At 43.9% G+C, this 25,442-nt stretch overlaps 1 long non-coding RNA gene across 1 annotated transcript in view; it reads right to left on the reverse strand.

Moving 5' to 3' along the window:
- Window positions 1–12,061: 12,061 nt before the first annotated feature.
- Window positions 12,062–25,442, reverse strand: part of LOC142250484 (uncharacterized) — a 96,661-nt gene continuing 83,280 nt past the window's right edge. The window contains exon 3 of the long non-coding RNA XR_012725194.1: window positions 12,062–12,418. This is a non-coding gene — a long non-coding RNA (uncharacterized LOC142250484). The remainder of the gene's footprint in view (window positions 12,419–25,442) is intronic.

A 25,442-nucleotide genomic window follows, 5' to 3' on the forward strand; every position in this document is an offset into this window, starting at 1 on the left:
TGGTCTCACGTTACATCCTTCGTGCGACGGATCCGTCGTAAAATGTTTGTCCGGCCGACGGAGTCGACGTCCACATGAACATTTTTTGTCTACGTGAAAAAAAGCGTCGGATCCATTGGCATACGTCGCTTGTTCTAATGAAAGCCTATGGGTGCAGTATCCGTCGCAATCCGCCAAATGACGGATTCCAGCGATGGATCCGTTTTTTTCAACCGAGCATGCTCGGATGAGATGTAAATTCATTTCTGGTCAGAAAAAAAGTGAAAAAATTGGTACAACGGATCCGCTTTTTTTTTTACAGAATCTGTCGCATCAGTTTTACCACAATCTGCGATGGATCCGTTGCATCAGTCACAAAACGGATTGTGACTGAGGGCAAAAAACTGATGTGTGAAAGAGGCCTTAGCGAGTATTTCCCACTTACATTGCGCCCGCTACTCGTAACAAATATGCGAGTAGCGGACAGTACTCGTTAACAGAATAGCGAGTACAAATAGTTGACTACTCGTTCAACACTAATACTGAATATTCGATTTCAGACTGGCAATCGCTTTCCCAAAGATAAGCCACCGGCAAACGTGTAAGCTGGCAGCTTTCTCATACACTTGACTGAATGAGAGCTACTGTGTATGGGAGAGTCTGCTGTGATGGCTGGGGCTGAACCATTGGTGAAAGCATCATTTGGCCGATAGCCATCTAATGTATATGGCCAAATTAAATTTGCCCCATCTGTTAGATTACTTTGACACATGCCAAATTTAATTTTGGTCCATGGGATCTCAGCTTAGTCTATCGCTCAAAAAAGTGTCTAAAGCACAAAATAAATGTGGCGCAAGGCGTGTAAGACAGGATTTTATTCACAGAATTGTAGCATGCATGCCACACTATGTTATGGGCCAACATTCACTTTATATGGCAGTATTACTAAACCTTTCACCTACATTTCTATATAAACATTAGAATATCTTAAGTTGCCTTACACCTTAAAAACAGTATTACATTACAAACACTGCTACATCCTATGTACTACTATAATTTACATTATATATTGCTCTATCACAACTAGAGATGAGCGACTCGGTCGCGGTTCGGCTCGAGCTTGGTTCGCCGAACGGAGGTTGCGTTCGAGTTCGGTTCGGCGAACCGGTTCGGCGAACCATTCGAACCCCATATGAAATAATGGGAGGCAATCACAAACACAAAAAACACCTAGAAAACACCCTCAAAGGTGTCCAAAAGGTGACAAACAACTCACAACACAACACAAACACATGGGAAAGTGGCAAGAAGAAAATTCTCATGCGAAAACAAAACAGCGTTACGAGGAAAAAGAGGAGGAGACACAGATATATGCATGGCACGCCCTTCTAAAATCATGTAAAATACCGCGAGGTGACTCCAAGCGGAGTCTCCCTTTTTTCCAAAAATTGGACCACACAGACACTCTTTCAGTGGCAGCACTTGTGTCCCAGTCGTACACTTCACATTTAGATTTGCATCAAGCACATTCAAAAATACGCCATACTTAACCGTCCCCAGGATGACATTGGGGTAGGTAGCAAAGTCTTTGCTGATCCCAGATCTGTTCATCTTGGATCATTTTTAGAAACACTGCAAGCAAGGGTTACTCCAAGCGGAGTCTCCCTTTTTTCCAAAAATTGGACCACACAGACACCCCTTCAGTGGCAGCACTTGTGCCCCAGTTGTACACTTCACAGGTAGATTTGTATCAAGCATATTCAAAATACACAAGGATTTACTCTCCCTAGGATGACACAGGGGTAGTAAATTCCTTGCGGATCCATGACTTGTTCATTTTGATGAACATTAGTCTGTCCACATTGTCACTGGACAGACGCGTGCGCTTATCTCTCAACACACACCCAGCAGCACTGAAGACACGTTCTGAGACAACGCTGGCAGCTGGACACAACAAGATCTCCAAGGCGTAAGTGGAGAGCTCTGGCCATTTTTCAAGATATGAAGCCCAAAATGAGCAAGGATCCATTTGCAAAGTCATGGCATTGATGTTCATTTGGAGATACTCCTGGGAGATTCACTCCGTGCTCTACGGTTGTTTGGTGGAAAAGCCGAGCTAAGATCGAGTAACAGCTTCTGCTGATACTCCTGCATACGTGCGTCCCTTTCTAAGGCTGGAATTATGTCACAAAATTTGGACTTGTACCGGGGATCTAATAGTGTGGCAAGCCAGTAGTCATCATCACTTCTAATTTTGACAATACGAGGGTCATGTTGGAGGTAGTGCAGCAAGAAGGCGCTCATGTGTCTTGCTCAGCCATGCGGAACAAGTCCACGCTATGTTTGTGGCATAGAGATGCTAACCGCTCTTTCTTCCTCTGACATCTCCACCCAACCTCTTTGAACTGAAATTTGACCAAGGTCTCCGTCATCCGCTGATTCTTCCATGTCCATGGACAATTCATCCTCCATTTCTTCATGTTCTCCTGCACCTTCCTCAACATTTCGCCTGCTACCATGCGCCCTTGTTGATCCCTGTCCCCCATGGTCCCATGCCTGCCGCCTTGGTGATGATGAACGTCTGGACCTTGGTGATGTTGTTGTCCCTTGCGCATATGAATCCTCCTGTACTTCCTCCCCTTCCTGTTGTCCCACCACATGACTCCGAATAGTCTTTAGCGTGTGCTCCAGCATGTAAATGACTGGAATTGTCATGCTGATAATGGCATTGTCAGTGCTAAACATATTCGTCGCCATGTAGAAACTGTGCAGAAGGGTGCATAGGTCCTTGATATGAGACCACTCCATCAGGGTGATCTGCCCCACCTCTGCATCTCGTTGGCCCAGGCTATACGTCATGACGTATTGCACCAGTGCTCGGCAGTGCTGCCACTGTCGCTGTAACATGTGGAGAGTAGAATTCCATCGTGTCGGCACATCGCATTTCAGGCGATGAACCGGCAGGCCGAAAGACTTCTGGAGCGATGCAAGTCGCTCAGCTGCGGCGGTTGAATGGCAGAAATGAGCAGACAGTTTTCGTGCCCTGTTCAGAAGGCCATCTAGGCCGGGATAGTGTGTTAAAAATTGCTGGACAACAAGGTTCAACACGTGAGCCATACAAGGCACGTGTGTCACCTTGCCCAGGCGAAGGGCCGCACCCAGGTTTGCAGCATTGTCGCACACGGCCTTACCAGGCTGCAGGTTGAGTGGAGACAACCATTTACCAAACTCAGTCTCCAGAGCTACCCACAACTCAGCCGCTGTGTGACTCTTATTTCCAAGACATTTCAAGATAAAGACTGCCTGATGCCGTTGTGCTCTGCTGCCAGCATAGTAATGAGGGGTGCGTGATTCCTTCTGCGCAGTTACAACGCTGGTGGCCTGACCAGGCAGGCTTGGGGCGGAGGTGGAGGACCCAGACGAGGTTGAGGAGGCAGAAGCAGTGGAGGAACTTGGACAGACAGAGGATTGACACACAAGTCGTGAGGATGGCAAGACTTGTGCAGCAGACCCTTCACCATCTATCAACATAGTTACCCAGTGCCCAGTGTAACGTCCCTGTCCAATCTTACTGGTCCAAGTATCGGTGGTGAAATGCACCCGTTCACACACAGAGTTTCGCAAGGAAGCGGTGATGTTGTGTGCGACATGCTGGTGTAGCGCGGGCACACTTTTCTTAGAGAAGTAGTGGAGACTGGGCATCTGGTGCTGGGGCACAGCGACAGACATAAGGTCTCTAAAATCCTGTTGTCCACCAGGCAAAAAGGCAGCATTTCAGTAGCCAAGAGCTTACAGAGGGATAAAGTCAACCTCCTAGCTTTGTCATGGGTTGCAGGAAATGGCCTTTTATTTGTCCACATCTGAGGGGCAGAGATCTGGCTGCTGTGTGTAGACGGTGGTGAGTAGGGTGTCCCTGGAAAAATGCAGGTTTGTAAGGAAAGTGCAGGCGTAGACATGATGTTGCTTTCATCCAACGTTGGTGCTATCGATGTCTGAGAGAGCTGTATACACGCACTTGTTTCCCCTTCCAAACCAACTGACGACCAACCAAGTAAACTGCCTGTTGCGGTTACAGTGGTGGAAGGTGTGCGTGGAAAACCAGGTGTGACAGCTGTCCCCACCGTCCTAGAAGATGAAGAGCGCGCGGATGCACTGGAAGGGGCAGGCGGTGGATGGTCCGCTCCGCTAGGCCGCATTGAAGCACGGTGAGCTTTCCACTGGGACATATGATATTTATTCATGTGACGATTCATGGAAGAAGTTGTCAAACTGCTGAGGTTTTTGGCTCTACTAACAGATTCCCAACAAATTTTACAGATCACATGATTTGGGCGATCCTTTGCAAGGTCAAAAAAGGACCAGGCTAGGAGAGGCTTAGAGGACATGCGACCTGCTGAGCCACCCCGACTAGTGCTCAGAGGCAGAGTGGTGGCTGAGGATGCAGTTGTAGACGTGCTACCAGTACTCCTCCTCTGTCCAGGAAGGTGCAAGGTAACTTCGTCGTCAGTTGCATCCTCCTCCACCGACTCTGTTGACCTCCTCGAGTGCCTGACTGTGGGTTGACAGTAGGTGGGATCTAGAACTTCCTCATCAAGCGTTGTGTTTGCACTCCCCTCATCCTCAGACCTAACCTCTTCCTGCCCTGACCGAATATTTAAGTTGTCATCCCAATCTGGTATCTGCGTCTCATTGTCATCGGTATGTTCCTCATTGTCTCTAACAACAGGTGTTACAGTTTGTGAACAAGGGTCAACATTATGCTCAGAAACTTGGTCATCATGGCCTGAATCTGATTCACAAAGGTTCTGGGCATCACTGCAGACCATTTTCTGGTCTGTACTCACTGTAGCTTGGGAGCATACCTCTAATTCCAAGTCTATAGTGTGACTGAACAGCTCTGCAGACTCAGCCATCTCTGTTCCACCATACTGTGCAGGGTGGATGGAGACTTGAGAGCTGGGAGAAAGCAAGTGTGATTGGGATGACAACTAAGAGGACTGGGTTTTTTTGGATGCGGTAGTTGGGGTGGAGGAGAGGGCACTTGATGGAGCACTTGAGATCCATTCAAGCATGTTCTTTTTTTGTGCATCATCTACCTTTCTTACAGTTGTTCGGGTCCGTAAAAAAGGGAGCACATCGGATTGTCCACGGAAAGTAGTAGACATCTTACTTTTGCTGGAAGATGGCCTATCTTCAGCAGATGTTAATGTAGCTTTGCCACCTTCCCCACGGACAAAAACTTTTTTTCCTTTTCCAACACGCCTGTTCCCCTTTCCACCAGCATCTGTCATTTTGCCACTCATTTTGATAGCGACAAGATTGTCCAGTTAAAATGTGGTAGTAAAAATTGAGAGGTGGTGTAGATTGCAGAGGTGGTCTAGCTTTATTGACAGCAGAAGAAACAACACTGACTATCCCTGACAATGCAACTATGGCCCTTAAACTGGCAGCACAGTTTGCTATTATAATAGCTTAGTAAAAATGAGCTTGAGGGTGCAATGCAGAGGTGCTGGAAATTGCTTGGCACCAGTGGGACACTAATGAAGTCCAACAGCCACTTTTAGGATTCCACTAAGTTTCCTCAGTGTTTGCCATGATAATGGCTTAGTAAAAATGAGCTTGAGGGTGCAATGCAGAGGTGCTGAACATTGCTTGGCACCATTGGGACACTAATGGAGTCCAACAGCCACTTTTAGGATGCCACAAAGTTTCCTCAGTGTTTGCTATTATAATAGCTTAGTAAAAATGAGCTTGAGGGTGCAATGCAGAGGTGCTGGAAATTGCTTGGCACCAGTGGGACACTAATGGAGTCCAACAGCCACTTTTAGGATGCCACAAAGTTTCCTCAGTGTTTGCTATTATAATGGCTTAGTAAAAATGACCTTGAGGGTGCAATGCAGAGGTGCTGGAAATTGCTTGGCACCAGTGGGACACTAATGGAGTCCAACAGCCACTTTTTTGATGCCACTAACTGGCAGCACTCTTTTATATTAAAATGGCTTTGCAAAAATGTGCAGGAGGGGAGAATGCAGAGGTGGTGGGACTTGCTTGGCACAAGTGGCACAATAATGGAGGACAGCAGCCACTCTTTGGATGGCACAAACTGGCAGCACTCTGCAATTAAAATGGCTTTGCAAAAAAGGGCAGGAGGGTACAGTGGCCGGGTTGTGGGTCAGTGTAGAGGAAAGGAAGCCTCACTTTCTATCCCTCCTAATGGTGAAATGCAGCAAGGAATTCCCTGAGCTTAGCTACACAGACGCTGTTATCTGAAGCTGTAAAAAGCGTTTCCACGGACCTGACTGTCACCTATGACTCTGAGCCAGCTGTAATTAGCCCTTAAAAGGGCTGAAATAAACTTTCGTCCCTAATCTGTAGAACGCTGTGTGTATAGCGTACACAGCAGGATCTGCGACAGGAGCTGCATGAGCGGTAACTGACACCCAGACGCAGAAGGCAGATAATTGTGTGCTGGAGGAAAATGTCCGTTTTTATAATGCAAGGACATGTGACATGGACAGCCTATGACACATGCCCTTGCTTCTCTGGCAAAAAGTACACTTAGCCGTGTGTGTGTGTCTGGGATTGGCTGACATGCTGGCCCGCCCCACTACACGCGCGCTTAGGGAAGGAAGAAAAAAAAAAAAAAGGCAATCGCCATTATCCCAGCAGCAGTGATCTGAATGCGCAGCCCCCGCACACTATACGTTGATATTTGATAATAGTGTGAGTCACACAGTGACTCACACTATTACAGTGAAAAGCCAGCTAGTAATTAGCTAGCCTTTTTGCTGATAGAACCGTTCTCGAACGTAACTTGAGCTAACGAACTTTTAGCAAAAAGCTCGAGTTCTAGTTCGATCTAGAACACCCCCCAAAATCACTCGAACCGCGAACTGGAGAACCACAAACCACGCTCAACTCCAATCACAACATACATTATCATATCTTACGTTATACATTATCTATAGCACTGCTATTCACAATGCATTATACCTTATACATTCCCATATTACACTGCACTATATATACCGTGTTTTTCCAAAAATAAGCCCTCCCCCCAAAATAAGCCCTAGGAAGGATTTTTAGCATTTTCGGAGCGAGGCTTAAATATAAGCCCTACCCTGAAAATAAGCCCTAGTCGCGGATCAGTAATGAAGTGTCTATGCAGCTAAAAAAGTTAAAAATACTGCAGGACACTTCATTGTAGACAGCGAGCATTTTGTAATCACACTCACCAGACACCGAGCAGAGGACCTGCAGTGGATTGCACATCCACACATATCAGATCTCACACACACACAATCAGATCTCACACACAAACATCAGCTCACACACACAATCAGATCACACACATAATCAGATCACACACGATCAGATCACACACACAATGAGATCACACACACAATCAGATCAAACACATAATCAGATCACACACATAAACATCGAAACACACACACATTGGATCGCACACATACTCACCACATCCAGCGACACTGATCTCTTCTCGCCAGCAGAATCCTGAGAGGCTGTGTAGTGGAGCGCAAGGACCTGCCGCAACAGGACCTGCGGACACACGTGGCTTCCTCCCATCATTCCCTGCAGGCGGAAGCACTGGATGTGATGTGTGTGTGTGTGCGCACGCGTGTGTGTGTGTGCGCGTGTGCATGTGCGTGTATGTGTACCATCTGTGATCTGCTGTGTGTGTGTGTGTGTGTTTGTGTGTGTGTGTCAGCCAGAAACAGGGGAGGATGGCGTACAGCACCCACCGAAGATTACAGGAGGACCTGGGAGCCACGCAGACGTCTGGTAAGTATGAGTCTCCTGGAAAGTGGGTTGTCTGCTTTTTTGGGGGGTAAACTTACCCCTCAACCGTTTTTCTACAAGAATAAGACATTCTCCAAAAACAAGCCCTAGTGCTTTTTTGGGGGGCAAAAAAACCCCGAAAAAACACGGTACTATCTTATCACATTATTATTACCTCCAATTAGAAATGTAGTATAGTTCTTCTGATTAGGTATGTCACTTACCTCATGTGCAGGGCATTGCAGCTTAGGTATCCATGGTTAAGACCATACATAAAGTCACAGTTAGGAAAAGACGATAGGAAAATAGGGGTACTACCATGCTGGTACATGAGGAATTAATACCACATTTGTGAAAAAATTGCTTTTATTGATACAAAAGTGCACAACAATTAATGCATGTGGTAGCAAACACAATTGATAAAAGGTATATAGTAAATTTAGTAAAGGACCAATTGCAGAGGCAAAATGGAGGAAAAAAAGAGTCCCACATGAGGAAGATAAACTCCCCCCAGTAAAATGACTCACCCACCCCAGGGCCTTAGGTGACTCGGTGTCGGGCCGGACTAGTCCGGGTTAGTCAGCGGTAGCGAGGCCCGATTCCATGACCCTGGTGGAGTCAATTAATGTGGCGATATTTGGGGTGATGATTATAATAAAGTTTATGAAAGATTCGTGACGCCACCTGTGGTAAACTGCAGCTCTTTAGGGCCGCAGCTGCTGGAAGGGACCTCCGGGGCTGATGTTATGGCAGCTGAGGTGTTTCTTGCTCTCCACAGGTAGAGTGGGGACCCCGGGGCAACCTTTGGTACTTTGTAGGTTCTATAGTGTTGTGGACGAGGTGCAGAATGAATCAGACGACACAAGTTTTGCAGTTAAGGTCTTTTACTCACTGTTTTCTGAGTCCAGGTTCTAGCAAACCGGTTGCCACAGTATGATGGGATCCACTGTCAGGTGCCTCCGCCGATCCCGGGTAGTTCAGAAGTCAATACCGGTGCACCCCTCCTGTGTCTCTTTCCTGACTGACTTCCTAGCCTTGACCGTGATAGCTGTGCTGGTCTTGGCCTCCACCACAGGGCTTGAACAAAGGGAGCTAACCGCAGTTGTATCTTGCCCCCTTCACAGGGGATCTGTGGCAGGTTGTGGCCCCGGGTGCTTGCAACCACCCCTGGGCCTTCGGTGTTACTTTTGAGGAATTGTCTTTCTTCCCTCTGTCTGGGGACCGTCCCCGAATGCAGCCAGATTCCTCCACCCGATCTTTCAGTGAAACAGGCCACGAGCCAATATGCCCTTCCGTGGCCCTGGGATCCTTTCTTTCTCGGTGTCACCTGGGTCTAACTAGACCCCAGGATCTCCACCAGGAACTTCCTTTTGTCACTTTCTCTCTGCTGTCCTCTCCTGACAGCCCACCTCCTCACTCCTTCTCTCTCACTGCCTGACAGGCTGACTGAACTTGAACTTCCTGGTTCCCTTGTCTACTCAAACTTGCTGACTCCTCCCACACACCCACTGACTAGGCCTCACCCACACTATTGGGACCAGAATCTGAATGTGAAAACAATTATATTGTGCACTAGTTTCTTTTGTAAATTGAATGACAATCGGCTATTCAAGTCTACAGGTGCACAAAAAATATCGGCTGCCTGACATAGCATCCGAAGTTTACGGAAACATTGCAATTCTTTAACATAGGAAATTGTAAATTGTCCCATCATTTGTTTATTTTTTTTTTAATCAGATACATTTTTATTATGTTATTGATATTTACAAATATGTATATATATAGGAAATTTTGCTAATTTTTTTTACGGTCCTGTGAACCTGTCCTTAAGCGGGCTTTACACACTACGAGATCGCTACAGCGATCTCGTTGGGGTCACGGATTTTGTGACGTACATCCAGCCGCTGTAGCGATCTCATTGTGTGTGACACCTTTGAGCGGTTTTGGATTTTTCAAAAACGTCCAAAATCGCTCCTCGTTGACATGGGGATCCATTCTCAAATATCGCTGCTGGCGCATGGGCAAAGTTGATCCTCGTCCCTGCGGCAGCACACATCGCTACATGTGACGCTGCAGGAACGAGGAACCTCTCCTTACCTGCCACACGCCAGCAATGAGGAAGGAAAGAGATGTTCATCCCGCTCATCTCCGCCCCTCCGCTTTGATTGGCCGACCGCTTAGTGACGTCGCGGTGACGACGCTGTGATGCCGAACGTCCCTCCCCCTTGAGGGTGGGATTGTTCGGCAGTCACAGCGACGACGCCGACCATGTAAGTGCGTGTGACACTGCCGTAGAGACAATGTTAGCTGCGGCAGCGATCACCAAATATCGGCATAACGATAGGGGCGTGTGCTATCACGCTCGCCATCGCTAGCATCGGCTAGCGATGTCGCAACGTGTAAAGCCCACTTTAGACTGTGTTGTTTTTACTTTTTGTAGTTTTTGACTCTCAGGGGTACATGCATGAAAACAAAAACCTGGTGGTTATAGGGGATGGGTGGTGCAAGATCAGAAAGTAGGATTGTAGTTATGCTACATAGAGGCAAACCAACACTTTGAAGTTTAGTAAACAAGTGGAAAAATATTTAATTTTCCAGTCGCAAATATGTAGATAGATTAAAAAAGTCAAGTCCATATAAAGTGGGCTCTGATTATATCATCAAAGATTTTGATTCCCTACCACCCACTAGTCACACTCATCTATTAAGGATTCATTTGCCTAAGGCCCTGTGTGAACGCTGCGGATTTACCGTGGATTTTGCTGCGGATTTGCAGTGGAATTGCTGCAGAAAATGTGTCTAACATTGCTGCAGTCATTCCCCAGCAAATCCTATGAGCACTGCGTTATTTTATACCCACGGATTTTCCACTGCGGAATTGATGAGCATGTCAATTATTTTCCGCAGGTATCTGCGTTTTTTGCCATAGATAATGGTAAAAACTACGGGGAGCAACTTGTGGAAAATCCGCGATAAATCTGCGGCAATACTGCGCAAATCGCGGTAAAAAAGCGGGTGAGGTTCTACCGCGATTTTTACCTCGGGTGCGGAATTCTTTCTGTGGGTCCGGTTTTTCTTAAGAAAAAGGCATTTTCCAGTGCGGACATAGCCTTATGAGTCGCAGCATTTTCCCTACGGAGCAGAATTTTCGAAAAGCTGTATTGATAAGATAGACTTTTTGAAAAATTTAATTTATAAAATAGAATTTTCGAAAAAATGTATTGATAAGATAGAATTTTCAAAAAGCTGTATTTATAAAATAGAATTTTTGAAAAAACTGTATTTATAAAATAGAATTTTGGAAAAGTTGTATTGATAAAATAGAATTTTGGAAAAGTTGTATTTATAAAGTAGAATTTTGGAAAAGTTGTATTTATAAAATAGAATTTTTGAAAAACTGTATTGATAAGATAGAATTTTAAAGAAGCTGTATTTATAAAATAGAATTTTGGAAAAGCTGTATTTATAACATAGAATTTTGGAAAAAACTGTAGTTATGAAATAGAATTTTCGAAAAGCTGTATTTATAAAATAGAATTTTAGAAAAGTTGTATTTATAAAATAGAATTTTGGAAAAGTTGTATTTATAATATAGAATTTTGGAAAAGTTGAATTTATAAAATAGAATTTTCAAAAAGCTGTATTGATTAGATAGAATTTTCGAAGAGCTGCATTTAGAAAATAAAAAATAACAAACAAACAAAAGGAAATTTAGCAATAGTTGAAGTTTACTCATGTATGCAATAAAAATTAATAGGAAAAACAGTGGATTTTGCAGCTGGTTAGAAACCTGGAGATGAACGCAGGTACTCGCAGCTTAACAACACTTTAAACTGTTTTATGCAAAGTTTAGAATCGACCCAGCAACAAACAAAGCTTGTTTTGTGTTTGCTAAATAAAGCATGAAAGAAGAGTGACAAAAGTGGGAGGGCTCGAGTTTGTCAGCACAAAGCCCGGAGGAGGGGTCCTTATGCAATGGAAATGCAGTTCAGTGGTCCCGAATTGATATGCTCATCCTTTAAACCCCTAGGGCTGGGAGATCACAGGGCCAGAAAGTCCATCAAAGGGCATTTTTCTGCATTGATCCAACCCTGAGCGGAAGATTGGTGGGGGCAGCTGTACTTTATGGAGGACGCCTTTCTTTTTTTCCTCCTTCTCTCTGACACTGAGGTCAAAGTAAAGATGGATAATGATTCCGCACAACTTTTTCTGTTGTAGTAATGGAACCAAAAACAACAAACTTAAATTTTTTTCTTCAATATAAAAAAAACCCCTATAATTATAGATAAAGAAGAACAGAATTAAACTTTTAACTATCTGGTTCAGAACAATTATGAGAGTACTTAGTAATAATAATTTTTATTTCTATAGCGCTAACATATTCCGTAGCGCTTTACAATTCAGAGGGGACATGTACAGACAATATGAGACAATACAAAATAACAAATTTAAGATACCAAGAGGAGTCTTATGGTTATGGTCTTAGTCTTATGGTTTCACATATATCACATTACTTTTCTAAAATTTGAAAAATTGGGTTTTTTTTTCAATTTGTTGGACCAATTTTTAATCTATGTGTCAGTTTCTACCATCCTTATTGCACTTCTTTTTTCTGATACAATCTTCTTAGTTTCTCCTACAAGATAAAAAATAAAATTTAAATAATAAATATAAATAATAAAATATTGACATAAAATAAGAGGACATCCTTGTAACACTAACTAATAAAATATAAATAATAAATAATATAAATATAAATGATAAAATATTGACATAAAATAAGAGGACATCCTTGTAACGATTACTAATAAAATATAAATAATAAATACAATAAATAATAAAATATTGGCATAAAACAAGAGGACATCCCTGTAACACTAACTAATAAAATATAAATAATATAAATATAAATGATAAAATATTGACATAAAATAAGAGGACATCCTCGTAACGATTACTAATAAAATATAAATAATAAATACAATAAATAATAAAATATTGGCATAAAACAAGAGGACATCCTTGTAACACTAACTAATAAAATATAAATAATATAAATATAAATGATAAAATATGGACATAAAATAAGAGGACATCCTCGTAACGATTACTAATAAAATATAAATAAATAATATAAATAATAAAATATTGACATAAAACAAGAGGACATCCTTGAATTGCATTTTTTTGCGTTTTATGAATGTTTCCTTTTTTGTGGATAATCAGTCCCCAAAAAAAGGCCACGTGAAAAGGAGCATTGATTATAATAGGGTTGTGATCTATCCGCAAGAGTAACAGATATCTCATGAGCCCCCAAAAAAGAAATAATGGGTGACAGAGCCCTAAAAAAATATTACTAAGATAAAATCACAGCTTTCTACCTATACATTGATCCCTGCTACATTGATATGTAAGATGATGCTGGTAGTAAATGTTATTTCTTATGGCACAGTAGCTCAAAGTACGTTTCCTAGAATCTAGATCTGATCTGTAAATCTGTGATTGCTTCCTCAGGACCCAGTGATTGCAATCTGATTGCAAACCTTGGTGGTCATCATCACATGGTCAGAACTGTAAAGTACTTGTACTAGGAAACTTCCTTAAGAGATTAGGTCAACATTCTTCTCCATTATGTAGTTGAGAGCTCATAAGTGCTGAGATTGTCAGGTATTGTCAATATGTCCAGCTTATTCCTGGTGTAATTCTAAGCCGATATTACTATATCTATTACCACTATTCTTCTACGAAAACACTTTCTATGAAAAAACTTATAAATGTATATGCTTGTTTGTTTGTTTTTATATTTAATGTACAATATATCAGCATCAAATTATAAAATGGATTGAATAATCTAATACAAGATATACAAGCTGTGTATACAAGTGTATACCTCTGGGTATCATGAGAAATATAAGCAAAATATACAAGCTATGTATAACAGTGTATACCACTGGGTATCACATAACAACCACATAGATTATACTGTAAACAAGCTGTATATACAGGTGTATACCTCTGGGTATCATATTATAAATACATACAAACTGTGTATACAGGTGTATACTACTGCGTATCATACAATAAATGTATACAGGCTGTGTATACAGGGGTATACCACTGGGTATCATATAATAAATACATACAGGCTGTGTATACAGGTGTATACCTCTGGGTATTATATTATAAATACATAAAAACTGCGTATACAGGTGTATACTACTGGGTATCATACAATAAATGCATACAGGCTGTGTATACAGGTGTATACCACTGGATATCATATTATAAATGAATACAAGCTGTGTATACAGGTGTATACTACTGCGTATCATACAATAAATGCATACAAGCTATGTATACAGGTGTATACTACTGCATATCATACAATAAATGCATACAGGCTGTGTATACAGGGGTATACCACTGGGTATCATATAATAAATACATACAGGCTGTGTATACAGGGGTATACCACTGGGTATCATATAATAAATACATACAAGCTGTGTATATAGGTGTTTACCACTAGGTATCATATAATAAATACATACAAGCTGTGTATACAGGTGTATACCACTGGGTATCATATTATAAATACATACAAGCTGTGTATACAGGTGTATACCACTGGGTATCATATAATAAATACATACAAGATAGACGAGCTGTGTATAGAGGTGTATACCACTAGATATATAATAAATACAAGATATTCAAGCTGTGTATACAGGTGTATACCATTGGGTATCATAAGAAATATATACAATATATACAAGCTATGTAAACAGGTATATACCACTGAGTATCATAACAAATATATACAATATATTCAAGCTGTGTATACTGGTATATATCACTGGGTATCATATAATAAATACATACAATATATGCAACTGTGTAAAAAGTATCGTACAAGCTGCGTATACAGGTGTATACCATTGGAACCATATAATAGATACATGCAAGCTGTGTATACAGGTATATACCATTGGTGATCATATAATAAATACATACAAGCTGTGTATACAGGTGTATACCACTGGGTATCACATAATAAATACATACAAGATAGAAAAGCTGTGTATAGAGGTGCATACAACTAGATATCATATAATAAATACAAGATATTCAAGCTGTGTATACAGGTGTATACCATTGGGTATCATAAGAAATATATACAATATATACAAGCTGTTTAAACAGGTGTATACCATTGGGTATCATAAGAAATATATACAATATATGCAAGTTGTGTAAACAGGTGTATACCACTGGGTATCATATAATAAATGCTTATGATTAAGGACTTATCTACATTCCAACTGTCCGAAACGCGTCAAGCCATGATGTTTTCATGGAACCGATGATGTTTTTCTTGGATTTTTAATCGTTGAATAAAGTTTCTACACTTTTATATATTTTTCGTTGGATTTATATTTTTCCTATCCTGGAATTGGTGCTGAGTCCCGTCCTTTCTCCTTGCTATCATATAATAAATACATACAAGTTGTGTATACCATCGGATAACATAGAAAAATATAGATCAAATTTGAAAAAAAAAATTGCTTTTCCCTTCTGGAATTATTCTTCCCAAGCACAGTTTTCTTTCTTTTTTTTTCTAAAAGCAGCGCCCCTGTTGTCTACAGTTTGGAATCGGTATTGCAGCTCAGCCCCAAACATTTCAATAATGGAGAATTGCAATACCATAAGAAATGGCCTCAGGTGATGCTCTTTTAGGGGAAAAAAAACCTATATTTTTAATGTTATGTAACAGCTTTTGTAGTTTTGTATTGTCTCATGGTAGAGGTTCCAAATGTTTCTATATTACTTGTTATGGGAAATTTTATATAAAACATTAAATGTCTTGTTTGGCATGCTATGCGGTTTTTATTTACAAAAGGTACAGAATGTGTTATAAAGGTAAAAGAAGTAATATTCACTTCACCCTTTATTTGTCGCTGCTGTTCAAATATTGTTGGTACCTTGCAGGTCTTTATTTCCTGCAGCAGCAATGACATCGCAACTCAGAGACATGGGAACGCTGCAGCCAATCACTGATTGTTGCAGGTTATCAAAGCATCCAGTGAATGACTGTAGTGATAATTTCCTAAAGAAGTTAAAATCGAGAAAAACGTAACAGAATCAGAACGGGTGTGGTGAAAAATACATTGGTAAAAAAAAAATCTCATGTCATGCAAACCATCAGTATGACATGCAATTTTTAAGTATACATTACAATTCTGTAAGATGGGAACCTATATGGGGTGCTGTAAAAGATTAGTAGCTGCTGAGTAATAAAAATATATTGCACAAGGACAGCACACAGATGACAAGTGAGAAAACATCATCCAACTTTTGACCTATTTTTTATACGCTCATGTGTCTCCAGTCTTAAGGCCCCGATACATGCAACGACATCACTAACGAGATGTCGATGGGGTCATGGAATTTGTGACGTACATCCGGCCTCGTTAGCGACGTCATTGCGTGTGACACGTACGAGCGACCGCTAATGATGCAAAATACTTACCAAGTCTTTGATTGTTGACACGTCGTCCATTTCCGAAATGTCGTTGCTCGTTTAGGACGCAGATTGTTCGTCATTCCTGAGGCAGCACACATCGCTACGTGTGACACCCCAGGAACGACGAACAACACCGTACCTGCGTCCTCCGGCAACGAGGTGGGCGTGACTTTCATTCGGCTGCTCTCCACCCCTCTGCTTAGATTGGATGCCTGCCGTGTGACATCGCTGAGATGCCGCACGAACTGCCCCCTTAGAAAAGAGGCTGTTCGCCGGCCACAGCGATGTCGCTAGGAAGGTAAGTACATGTGATGGGTACTAGCGATATTGTGCGCCACGGGCAGCGATTTGCCCATGATGCACAAACGATGGGGGCGGGTGCTTTCACGAGCGACATTGCTAGTGATGTTGCTGCATGTAAAGCCCCCTTAAAGGTACCGTCTACACTAAGCGACGCTCCAGCGATCCCACCAACAACCTGACCTGGCAGGGATTGCTGGAGCGTCGCTACACGGGTTGCTGGTGAGCTGTCAAACAGGCAGATCTCACCAGCAACCAGTGACCAGCCCCCAGCCAGCAGCGACGCGTGGAAGCAATGCTGCGCTTGGTAACTAATGTAAATATTGGGTAACCAACCCGATATTTACCTTGGTTACCAGCGCACACCGCTTAGCGCTGGCTCCCTGCACTCCTAGCCAGAGTACACATCGGGTTAATTACCCGATATGTACTTTGGCGTGCAAGGAGCAGGGAGCCGGCACTGACAGTGAGAGTGGCGGACGCTGGTAACGAAGGTAAATATCGGGTAACCAAGGAAAGGGCTTATTGGTTACCCGATATTTACATTGGTTACCAGCATCCGCAGAAGCCGGCTCCCTGCTGCCTGCACATCTAGTTGTTGCTCTCTCGCTGTCACACACAGCGATGTGCGCTTCACAGCGGGGGAGCAACAACTAAAAAATGGTCCAGGACATTCAGCAACAACCAGCGACCTCACAGCAGGGGCCAGGTTGTTGCTGGATGTCACACACAGCGACATCACTAGCAACATCGCTGCTACGTCACAAAAGTCGTGCCTCAGCAGCGATGTTGCTAGCGACGTTTCTTAGTGAGACATGGCCTTTAGTCTGAGAAGTTTTGTAGATGTTCAAACTGTGTGGCTAAACTGATTGATCTGTGATATACTGTCGTAACAGCACCTTAATTACAGCATTATTTTTACACTTTCGAAACATCAAACAAGGAGGGGCAGGATTAAACCCCTCAGTGCTATTTTGGTCCCCATTTTCTCTGTCTCCTTCTCTCTCCCTTCACAAACTCCTTTTCTCTTTCTCCCTGCCTCACTCTACCTCTTTTTCTCTCTCTCGCCAAGGCAAGTGTCGCGGGCGGAGGAGGGGATGCCACGCTCTCCCTACTGCTCGGGTCCGGCTGCCGCTGCGGCTGCTGCGGCCTGCTGCTGCCACTGCTCGGTGGCTCGAGCGATGGGCCGGATCCCGGGGACTCGAGCGGCGCTCCTCGCCCGTGAGTGAAAGAGGGTTGTTGGGTGTGGGAATTGTTTATTGTCCGTGACGCCACCCACGGTTGTGGTGATTTGTTGACACCACCGCTGCTCTGTATGGGGATCCCGGGAGGGATGGTATGGAGCAGCCAGTTGTTGTGTTGCCCCTCCGTGGGTAGGGGTTGGTGATCCCGGGGCCCAGTGATGAGGTGGGAGATGCGGGGCTTGGTGGGTGCAGGGACGCGGGGGCAGCGCTGTGCCTTGCGGCACTGTGGTACTCACTCAGCCTGAGACGATGACACAGTTCTCGGTAAAACACACAGCTGGAAAGACGGTTCCCACGGACGGCTGCACTTGCTTTTGCCCAGTAGGTGACGGTGACGGTCTCTCTGTCCTGCACCTATGTTGATAATGGTTGCGATGGGTTCCCACCGGTAACCCGCTCCCCGGCTTGGATATTGGCCGGAGGAGCCCTACTTTGCCCGCAGGCACTGGCCCTGAGAAACTGGTGCCCTGGCGGTGGCGGTGTCTCTCTGTAACGGTCGGACTGTTGCCTTCAATCGGGACTTGGTTGTTTGGAGACAGACGTCCCCTTCACTGACGGATTTGGCAAGTTCACGGCGACTCCTAGCCTTGCCGGGATCCGAAAGGCCCCTGCCCTGGTGCTGACTGTTCTTCGTATACTGCTCCAGACCGCCGGGTCACTACCCGTCCGCGGTCCTTCCAGCAACCTCCGAGCAGTCCCCCTGCAGACTGTCACAGCCGTCTGCTGACCTTGCTGTCACTGTCCGGGGCACACAGCCAGACCAACTTCAGGCTTTCTTCACTGTCACTTTTACTCCTCTGCTCCTCTACCACTTCACTTCCTTCTGCTTTCACTTCCAAAACTCCACTGTTTACTCCTTCACCTCCCTAACTGAACTCTGTTCTCTTTCCTGTCTAAACTCTAACTGCCTGGTTCTCCTGCCTCCAGGGCTGTGAACTCTTCGGTGGGCGGAGCCAACCACCTGGCCCACCCCCTGGTGTGAACATCAGCCCCTGGAGGAAGGCAACAAGGATTTTGGTAGCCTTGGTGTTCCTAACTGGGGTGTAGGGTGTGGTGGTGCAATGACCTGTGACCCCTGGCTTGCCCAGGGCGTCACACAAGCAGTAAAAATGAGGATGGGTTTAGAGCCTTATCCAGAGTGTTGTATAGAGGCTCATCCAGGGTGGGGATAAGGGCTCATCCAGGTTGGGGATAGGGCTCATCCAGGTTGGGGGATAGAGGCTCATCCAGGGTGGGGATAGAGACTCACTCATCCAGGGTGGGGTATAGACGTTCATCGAGGGTGGGGATAAGGGCTCATCCAGGGTGGGGGCTAGAGGCTCATCCAGGGTGGAGATAGGGACTCATCCAGGGTGGGGATATGGGCTCATCCAGCATGGGGGATAGAGGTTCATCCTGGGTGGGGATAGAGGCTCATCCAGGGGGGGATAGGGACTCATCCAGGGTGGGGGAGAGGGGCTCATCCAGGTTGGGGATAGAGGTTCATCCAGAGTAGGGGATAGAGCATCCTGCAGGGTGGGGATAGGGGCTCATCCAGGGTGGGGTATGGAATTCCATGACATATCAGGCTCCTCTTAATCTGTGGCAGTCTCTGACATATTGTGCAGTTATGGCAGCTGCACTTTCCTCTCCCCTCCTCTGTGGAGTTGAAGTCTGGGATGAGATCAGACAGTCTCCTGAAGTGAGTGTCAATCACTGCAGAGTATTTGGGCCATCTCAGTAAGAAGTGGGGCTCATCTTCCATGGCCTCCTGGGGGCACTGCTGGCATAGTCTCTCTCCCTCTCCATCCGCTATCTCTCTCTCTCTCTCTCTCTCTCCTCTCTCTTCCACTGACTCTCTCCCCCTACTTCCCCATATCTCTCTCCCTCCTCTCTCTTCCACTGTATCTCTCTGCCTCACTCTCTCTCCCTCTCTCTTTCTCCTCCTCTTTCCCTCCCTCTCTCCCTCTCTCTCCCTCTCTCTCTCCTTCCATCCCCCCTCACTCTCTCTTCTCTCTTCCACTGTCTCTCTCTCCCTCAACTCCCCCTACTCTCTCTCTCCTCTGTCTTCCACTGTCTCCCTCCCCGTCTCTCTCCCTCCCCCTCTCTCACTTACTGTCTACCTCTCTCCTCCCTATCAAATTAAAATGCAAAATAACTTTATTGACAGTACCAAGTACATGTTGGCATTGCCAAAGCAAGTGGTAAAAATGGGGATGGGATAGGTCCTCGTCTTTCTTTCTCCCTCTCTCTCCATCTCTCTCCCCTTCTCTCCCTCTCTCTCTCTCTCCCTTTCTCTCCCCCTTTCTCTCCCTCTGCTTCTCTCTCTCCCTCTCTCTCTCCCCCTTTCTCCATCTCTCCATTTCTCCCTCTCTCTCTCTCTCTCTCCTCTCTTTTACCCCACTCTCTCCCTCTCTCACTCTCTCCCTTCTCTCTCTCCCCCCATCTCCTTCTCTCCCGCTCACTCTCTCCCTTGCTCCCTTTCTCCCTCCCTCTCTCTCTCCCTCTCTACCGTCCCACTCTCTCACTCTCTCTCCCCTCTCTCCCTCTCTCTCCTCTCTCTTCCTCCCTTTCTCTCCCCCTTTCTTTCTCCCTCTCTCTCCCTCTCTCTCTCTTTTTCTCACTCTCTCTCTTACTTTCATTCCCCCTTTCTCTCCATCTCTTCCCCTCTCACGCCCCTCTCTCTCTCCTCTCTCCCTCTCACACTCTCCCTTTCTCCCACTCTCTCTCCCTCTCTCTCCCCTCTCTCTCTCTCTCCCCCCCTCTCCTTCTCTCCCGCTCACTCTCTCCCCCTCTCCCTCTCTCCTGCCCCATTCTCTCCCTCTCTCTCCCTCTACCTCCCCTCTCTCCCTCTCCCTCCCCTCTCCCTCTCTCTCTCTCACTCCCCCTTTGCTCTCATACAACTTTGTCTCAAAACTATCACAAAAGTAGAAAATACTTGTAAGATTGAAAATAATATACTATAACTTGGAATTTACTGTAAAAGAAGATTTCCAAAATTACAATGCAAATGTAGCTTCGTAGCAATGTTCATTTGAGATGCCCTATTAGCGGAGTTCTTACAGTAGCAGTGTACTACATTTTTTGGTTTATGGTTCTCCAGAGATTATAATACAAGGTGATTAGAGGTCCTCATCTTGAAGCAGTTATATGGAGATTTAGTGGTAAGACCTTGGGAAAACTCAGCATGCATACCAAAATTCAGCAGGATTAGGCTATATAGTGCACGGTGCTCTATCAGTCTGGAAGTCGGTGCAGCCATCCTGAATAATCAAATGCAGGGACAAAAGTTGTGCATCCCCCTATAGAAGACTAGTTCATTAGATCTTCGTACTGAAAGAAAATGGGGCTCATCTGAACAGCCAGAATTTATGGCATCTGATTAGGCCACTATTTTCTCGGCAGGATTCCTTACTTTAAACTGTTAACTATGGATGGCCTGTGGATAAAAAATGAACTTTGGACTACTAAATTGTACCATTATAGTTATTTAGTGTAATTTATGAAAAATAGGTAAGTCATGATCACCTACTTCTTCTCGCTAATGATAGCTCAATTTTCTAGACAGGTAAACCGCAAGATCATTTTTTTTCCTCCGCTCGTGTCATATAACATTGTCCAATTAATGATGAAGAGAAAATGTAATGCTCTACACATGATACATTGTAAATTAATAGCTCGGCCGCCCGCGCTCTATTTGAGTTATTGCCATTGATTTCTGGTTCAAAATTCCTTTATTTAATAATCCATAAGTAATTTTTAAATATGAGGGACAGACTTTAATGCAATATTCTTCTCGTTAAAATCTGTAAAAGACGGATATTTTGTAAAGATATTACACTCAGGATGATGATTTTTGGAGATTATGTAAATCAAGGTGTTTTAGAGGCTTTCGGATGTACTCTGCACCCCGGCAGAAAGAGGAAATTACACTTTTTAAGCTAAAATACTTAAAAGGATCCATTAACAGAAATAAAAAAGTTGAACTAAGTAGATTTTTTTAACCAAATAATTACTAACACTATTATGTTCTATTAATCGCATGCACATGACCGTATTTTGACTCCATAAAGCCTTTGATCTCTACAGAACCATAAAACGGTGCCCACTGGAGATTTTGCACTACAGCATATTTTTAATAAATTCTGCATTAATATGACAGGAATAAATCATGGCACGTTTAAGGCTATGTTCACATGTCCACCATTACAATGGATACAGCAGCAATCCATTGTCCAAAAAGTTGTGCAGATACAACTTTTTTGTCTGACTAAAAAAAACTGATCCAACGGATACGTTTTTTTAACATTAAAGTCTAGAGAAAACAGATCCATTAAATTATTGTCCATTTTGTTCCAGTAAGTAAGAATGGATCCTTTTCGAATGAAAGAAAACAGATGGCTAATTAATGGATCTGTTCTCCGTAGACTTCAAGGTAAAAAAAAACGAATCCAGTTGAAATGTTTTTTTTTTTTTTAGGAAGGATAAAAAGTTGTGTCTGCATGTGAACATAGCCTTACTGGATACCAACGTATAGAGCTATCATACTCTATTAAAGGAGTAGTCCACTACACAGCATAGTAGCCACACATCGATGTAAAGCTCATAAAGAAGGCTTTTCTCAAATACCTTGTGTAGTCAATTGTGACTCTGAGTGGCGCTATTACGATCCCCTCATCCCCATCATATGACCCCCAAGCTCCGTGACCTCTGAGATCCGGTGATGTCACATCAACTTCCAGTCCAGTTGACCCGACATCACCGAGATGTACCCAGTCTCCCTGAGTGACTGGGCTGTAAGCAGAGTTTCATCACTCGTCACAGCCCAGCATCTCGTATGCTCTCTCCTTCACTCCTTCACTGCAGAGCGCCGCAAGCGCAAAGCACAATGTGAAAGCAGCCTTACAGAGCTGCACAGCACAGCACGTTCAACTGTATAGTGGCCACAACATATTCACCCCCTTTTTGAATTAAAGAGGTTGTCCATTAGTTTTATATTGATAGCCTATGCTTAGGATAGGTCATCAATGTATGACACCCCACACCCCCGCCGATCAGTTGTTCTTGGTCCTGGCGGCGGCAACAGGCACCTGGAAATACTACACTTCCGCCTCCCATTGAAAACAATAGGAAGCGGATGTGCAGTACCTGGCCGCGGCCACATGAGAAGACTGAGAAACTCCAGAATTGAGCATTTCTGGCTGCCTGCTGCCGCCACTGGGTCCAAGAACAGCTGATCGGCGGTGTTGTGGGGTGTCAAACCGCAGCCGATCAGACATTGATGACCTATCCTAAGGATAGATCATCAGTGTAAAAGTAGTGGTCAACCCCTTTAATCTGGGGCATATGTGCAGTACCCAGCAGTGGCCACAATTCCATTGATAGAGCTGTACAGCTCTGCAACTGAATAGCTCCACTGGCGGCGATAGCAGGAACAGCTGATCAACGGCGCTTGTCGGACTCGCACCGATCAGACATTGATTGGATAGGTCATCAATGTTAAGGGCCCCAACAACCTCTTTAAGTGCTCTGGCAATGACAAAGCACTTCCTTAGCTCTTGCTTTCCCAAGTTGCTTCCTTGCCCATCTCTAGCTTCTTCAGCTTGAATGATAACTCATTGTCTGTGTGACATCCGGTGCCAGGCAATGAAATAAAACAGTGAGCTATCAATTAAGCTAAAGTAGAGAAAGGACCTAGAGAGTCGGTGGCTTGATATGTGCTCTGTCACACCCAGAGCACTTAACACCTCATTTACATATTGATGAAAAGGTAAAATAGTTGGGAATGCAGCAACAGATAGAAAATATGAAGGTGGGGATGGATTTACATTTCAAAGACTTGTATATCTATATCTGACATTTGGGGGTGATCTTAAGAAAATATTGCAATTTAAGTAAAAATAAATAGGTAACAGAGGTGGACAACCCCTTTCATGATGTATTATTTCTCCTTCCCTTCTAATCTTTTTTTTTTTTAAGTTTTTGGAAAACCCAACAGGTAAAACAATGATAAAAAGCCGGTGTAATTCTTTTTAATTATTCAATATTTACACAGAAGATTTCAATCAACTCTGCCGACTATAAAAACCCAATAGTCCAATTATCCTGCTTTTCAAGCTTTTCCAATCTGTGTGGGGAAAATCCTATGTCTTTTTGAGCAATGAACCCAAAAGACTTTAACTAAGCTCTAATTAATCATTTAATCCTAACCATTTATAAATGATTAACCCTTCACACTGATCTCCTTTCACATATAGGTAAGCTACTTACCAGAGGTCACTGACCATTTTTTTTATCAGAAGCCATAGTGATACCAAATCAGAGACCCCTATGTGAGCACACAATAAAAATTCATCGATAAAAGATTTATTTTTCAAGTTTCAATTTTTGATACATTTGATCCAACTTGAATTTTTTGGACATTTTTAATTAATTTCCGTTAACTCTAATTCCTTTTTTCACAACTGTATGGATTGAGTTGCTTTTTTCAGGTTGTGCATTTTTATGATGAGGCTTGATTGCTTGTTCAACTGTTACATTATCTGTTTTATTTGTATTGTACAGTGGAACCTTGGTTAACGAGAATAATCCGTTCTGGGACTGTGCTTGTTAACCAAGTTACTCGTTCAGCAAAGCAAGATTTCCCATAGGAAATCATTGTAATGCAGACAATTCGTTCCACAACTTGTTAAATGTCCCATCCTGGTCCCCTATTGTGCCATTCTATACACGTACAAACACGTGCAAACACACACAAACACAACCAAACACTCACAAGCACGCACAAACATGCACAAACACACAAGCACACACACATATTATACTCACCTTACCTTCTGTTCCATCGCCGGCCTCCTGGTTCTTGTTGTCCGCAGGTATATGATGTGTATCGGGCAACCATCACGACGAATGAGGAACGTCCGCTGCCAGAGCGCTGACGTCAATGGCAGGAGCCGCTTGCCTCTGATTGGCCAGCGCGCTGCCTTCGAGGAGCGGCTGACAGGGGAAGTTCCTGCCTCATTGTGATGCTTGCCGAATACTGATACACATCCTATACCGGCAAACTACAAGACCCAGGAGGCCGGCGATGGAACGGAAGGTACACATATTATGCTCACCTTACCTTTCGTTCCATCGCCGGCCTCCTGGGTCTTGCAGTTCGCCGAGAAGATTCCTCCCTCGTCGCGATGTAGCGGCAAACTACAAGAACCATGAGGCCGGCGATGGAACGGAAGGTAAGGTGAGCATAATACTGTATGTGTGTGCGTGCGTATTTGTTTGTGTGTGTTTGTGCATGCTTGTGTGCGTTTGTGCGGACTGCAAGTGCGAGTTAAATTGCGGTGGATGTACGGAACCGGAAGTGTGTGCGGTGAGTATTTTGCTCGTACAGCAAAGCTTTCTCGTAAACCGAGTTACAAATTTACAGCAAGCTTTGCTCGTTAGGCAAAATACTCGCTAACTGGGTTACTCGTTAAGCGAGGTTCCACTGTATCATAATGACAATCTTTTTGTTACCTGTAGAAGAATGTTGAATTGTAGATAGTCTATTTACAAAGGCCAGAGACATGAGCTAACCCTAACAGCATCAATAACAATGTCTTTCTTCAGTTCTG

This window comes from Anomaloglossus baeobatrachus, chromosome 9 (assembly GCF_048569485.1).
Source record: "Anomaloglossus baeobatrachus isolate aAnoBae1 chromosome 9, aAnoBae1.hap1, whole genome shotgun sequence".
Taxonomy (NCBI): Eukaryota; Metazoa; Chordata; class Amphibia; order Anura; family Aromobatidae; genus Anomaloglossus; species Anomaloglossus baeobatrachus.